Source organism: Ursus maritimus, unplaced genomic scaffold (genome assembly GCF_017311325.1).
Source record: "Ursus maritimus isolate PB19 unplaced genomic scaffold, ASM1731132v1 scaffold_23, whole genome shotgun sequence".
In the NCBI taxonomy this organism is placed as follows: Eukaryota; Metazoa; Chordata; class Mammalia; order Carnivora; family Ursidae; genus Ursus; species Ursus maritimus.
The window spans coordinates 10,263,948-10,268,764 of NW_024424786.1; the positions used below are offsets into that span (position 1 = coordinate 10,263,948).

Below are 4,817 nucleotides of genomic sequence, written 5' to 3' on the forward strand. Positions count from 1 at the left end.
TTCAGAAGTCTGTAAGATAGGGAGTGTTGAGTTCATTCACTGTTCAGGTCTAATTAAGGGAAGGTTGAACTGAGCCATTTTCCTTGAAGTATTAGGCAAAAATGGAGGCATCTGAGGAATGGTATTTTGAGCAGAGAGAAAAGCATATATTAACTTCAGTAAACATGGCATGTAAATATTTCATGGTGTATGGGGGTGCAGGGAAGAAGAGAGGAGGCTAAGAGGTAAATCTGAAACATTAAATAAGTCTTATATTCCTAGAAAATGTGGGGCTTCTTGGGGGTGTGTGTGCATGTTTACACGCATGTGTGAAAATATAAAAAAATGCCCCTCACCATGTTGATTTAATGGAAAATTAATATTTTATTGGGAGGGCTGTATATATATTTCTACTTGCCTTCAGTTGTGATTGAGAGCTTTCATCTCAGAATGCTGAAAAAGCGCGCATTATACGTGGCATGAAGAGGAAGCGTGCCCTCTGGAATCAGATGGACCTGCGTTTCGATTTCATTTCCTTTACTTCTTGGCTCTGTAACCTTGAGGAAACCACTAAATTGTTCGAAGCTGAAATAAAAGGCTGTTATGACTTGTAAGTACAATAAAAAAGAAAGATTTTATCCTAAGCTTTGCAATGGATATTAATTGTTAATTATGCATTTTTCTCATGAGTGTCCTTTATCTCCAAATATTACATATTTTTCATTTTGTAATTTTGTCCGTTTTTTTTTTTTTTACGTATACAAAAGGAAAAGAACCTTTATTACTTATTTATAATAGCCTCTTACGCTTTTATGCTTTTTTGCCAGATGCCTTCAGAGCAGGTGCTTTCTGGGCCGGAGCTTTCTGACCTTCCTGAGACCTAGGAGGTGCTGCATTCTGGCCTGCAGCTTTCGGGGCAGGAACCTTCTGGGCTGGAGCGCTCTTGCCTGCAGCGGCCATCTTTTTTGCTGGAAACTTTGCAGCAGCTGCCATAGCGGCAATGTTCACTACCGTTAGCAGATAGTGCTTTTTTGGGAGAAATGTTCAGGAGATCTGCTTTTTACAGCTTCCTGACATGGTGCTGGATTATTCTGTTCCTCATTTTCTTTACCTTCATGACTTTATAATGATGAATATCTGTCGTCTTGGCTTTTTTTCCCTCTGGCTTCAATCTATGTGGCCCATCTTGCGACTGCCCATTTTGTACTGATACCTGCCTTCCGCCAGGCTTGTGGGGCATACTTCTGGCCAGCACTGCATGGGAACTTGAGGATGAAGTCGATGAACTGCATGGATTTGAAAGGCAGAGCCCGTCTTCTTAACTGAGAACAAGGTCCATAGCCAAAGCGCTGTTCTGAGCAGTAACATTTACAATCCCAACCAACTTCCCCATGGGAGGCCCAAAGGAGAGGTAGGTCACCCAGCCAACCTCCATAAAGCACATGAGAACCATGTCGGCGGGCAGAAGGAAGAAGGCATTCTTTACTATGCACATGTCTATTTTGTAATTTTGTCAGTTTTTACTTTATTCTTTATAAGTTTTTATTTAAATTCCAGTTAGTTAACATGCAGTGTAATATTAGTTTCAGGTGCGCAATACAGTGATTCGACACTTCCATACAACACGCAGTGATCATCACAGCAAGTGCCCTCCTTTATCCCTATCACCTCTTTAACCCATCCCCCTACCTACCGCCCCTCTGGTAACCATCAGTTTGTTCTCTATAGTTAAGAGTCTGTTTGCCTCTCTCTCTCTTTTCCCCCTTTGCTTATTTGTTTTGTTTCTTGAATTCCACATATGGTATTTGTCTTTCTCTGACTGATTTATTTTGCTTAGCAAAATACTATCTAGTTCCATCCATGTCATAGCAAATGGCAAGATTTCATCCTTTTTTATGGCTAATATTCCATTACATATATATATATATATATATATATACATACACCACCTCTTTTTTATCCATTAATTAGTCGATGGACAGTTGGGCTGTTTCCATAATTTGGCTATTGCAGATAATGCTTCTATAAACACTGGGGTGCATTAATTCCTTTGAATTAGTATTTTTGTATTCTTTTTTAAAAAAATATTTTATTTATTTATATGAGAGAGAGAGGAAGAGACAGATAGCGAGAGAGAGCATGAGTGGGAAGGAGAGGGAGAAACAGGCTCCCCCTGAGCAGGGAGTCTGATGTGGGGCTCAATTCTAGGATCCTGGGATCATGACCTGAGCCAAAGGCAGATGCTTAACCAACTGAGCCACCAGATACCCCAGTATTTTTGTATTCTTTGGGTAAATACTTAGTAGTGCAATTGCTGGGTTGTAGGGTAGTTCTATTTTTAACTTTTTTTTTTTTAAAGATTTTATTTATTTATTTGACAGAGAGAGACAGCCAGCGAAAGAGGGAACACAAGCAGGGGGAGTGGGAGAGGAGAAGCAGGCTCTTAGCAGAGGAGCCTGATGTGGGGCTCGATCCCAGAATGCTGGGATCACGCCCTGAGCCGAAGGCAGACGCTTAACGACTGCGCCACCCAGGCACCCCCTATTTTTAACTTTTGAGGAAAGTTTATGCTGCTTTCCAGAGTGGCTGCACCAGTTTGCATTCCCACCAGCGGTGTATAAGGGTTCCCTTTTCTCCACATCCTCACCAACACCTGTTGTTTCTTGTGTTGCTGATTTTAGCCATTCTGACAAGTGTGGGGTGACATATCTTTGTGGTTTTGATTTACATTTCCCTGATGATGAGCAATGTTGAGCATCTTTTCGTGTGTCTGTTGGTCATCTGTATGTCTTCTTTGGAAAAATGTCTATTTATGTCTTCTGCCCATTTTAAAAATTTATTTATTTATTTATATTTGAGAGAGAGAGATAGAATGTGAATGGGGGGGAGGGCAGAGGGAGGGAATCTTTCAAGCAGTCTCCCTGCTGAGAGTCTGACATGGGGCTTGATGCACAACCCATGAGCTTATGACCTGACCTGAAACCAAAAGTCAGATGCTCAAACAACTGAGCAACCAGGCACCCACTTCTGCCCATTCTTAAATTGGATTATTCATTTCTTGGGTGTTGAGTTTTGTAAGTTCTTTATATATTTTGGATAATAACCCATGATTAGATATGTCATTTGCAAATATCTTCTTCCATTCAGGAGGTTTCTCTTTAGTTTTGTTGATTGTTTCCTTTGCTGTGCAGAAGCTTTTTATTTTGATGTAGTTCCAATAGTTTATTTTTGATTTTGCTTACTCTGCTGCAAGGGATCTATCAAAAAGAAATTACTATGGCCGACGTCAAATAAGCTACTGCCTATATTCTCTTCTAGGATTTTTGTGATTTCAGGGTCTCACATTTAGGTCTTTCATCCATTTTGAATTTATTTTTGTTTATGGTGTAAGAAACTGGTCTCGTTTCATTTTTTTGCATGTTGCTGTCCAGTTTTCCCAACACCATTTGTCGAAGAGACTTTTTCCATTGCATATTCTTTCCTGCTTTGTCAAAGACTAATTGACCAGATGATTGTGGGTTCATTTCTGGGTTTTCTGTTCTGTTCCATTGATCTACGTGTCTATTTTTGTGTCAGTACCATACTGGTTTGGTTAATACAACTTTGTAATATAACTTGAAGTCTGGAATTGTGGTGCCCTCAGCTTTGTTTTTCTTTGTCAAGGTTTCTTTTGTGGTTCCATACACATTTTAGGATTCTTTGTTCAAGTTCTGTGAAATATGCTGTTGGTGTTTTGATAGGGATTGCTTTTAATCTGTAGATTGCTTTAGTTAGTATAGACATTTTAACAATATTTGTTCTTTTGATTCACAAGCATGGAATGTCTTCATTCCTTTTGTCATCTTCAATTTCTTTCATCAGTGTTTTATAGTTTTCAAAGTACAGGTCTCTCACCTCTTTGGTTAGGTGTATTCCTGGGTATCTTATTGTTTTTAGTGCAATTGTAAATGGAATTGATTCTTTAATTTCTCTTTCTGCTGTTTCATTACTGATGGATAGAAATGCAACAGACGGGGCGCCTGGGTGGCACAGCGGTTAAGCGTCTGCCTTCGGCTCAGGGCATGATCCCGGCGTTCCGGGATCGAGCCCCACATCAGGCTCCTCTGCTATGAGCCTGCTTCTTCCTCTCCCACTCCCCCTGCTTGTGTTCCCTCTCTCGCTGGCTGTCTCTATCTCTGTCAAATAAATAAATAAAATCTTAAAAAAAAAAAAAAAGAAATGCAACAGACTTTTGTACCTTGATTTTGTATCCTGCAACGTTACTGAATTCATTTCTCAGTTCTAGCAGGGGTTTTTTTGTTGTTGTTGTTGTTTTTTGTGTTTTTTTGGAGTCTTTTGAGTTTTCTATGTATAGTATCGTGTCATCTGCAAATAGTGAGAGTTTTACTTCTTCCTTGCTGATTTGGATGTATTTTATTTCTTTTAGCTGTCTTTTTTTTATAGTAATTTTTTATTATGGTATATTAGTCACCATACAGTACATCCTTAGTTTTTGATGTAATGTACCATGATTCATTATTTGCATATAACACCCAGTGCACCATGCAATACGTGCCCTCCTTAATACCCATCACCGGCCTATCCCAGTCCCCCACCCCCCTCTCGTCTGAAACCCTCAGTTTGTTTCCCAGAGTCCATAGTCTCTCATGTTTCATTATTTCTTTTAGTTGTCTTACTGCTGTGGCTAGGACTTTCAATACTATGTTGAATAAAAGTGGTGAGAGTGGACATCCCTGTCTTGTTCCTGGGTATAGAGGAAAAGCTCTGTTTTTCCCCATATAGGATTATATTAGCTGTGGGTTTTTCATATATGACCTTTATTATGTTGAGGTGTGTTC

At 39.6% G+C, this 4,817-nt stretch overlaps 1 pseudogene; it reads right to left on the bottom strand.

The window, feature by feature from the left end:
• Positions 1–755: 755 nt before the first annotated feature.
• On the bottom strand, positions 756–1,540 carry LOC103659383 (annotated as a pseudogene).
• Between the last annotated feature and the right edge of the window lie 3,277 nt (positions 1,541–4,817).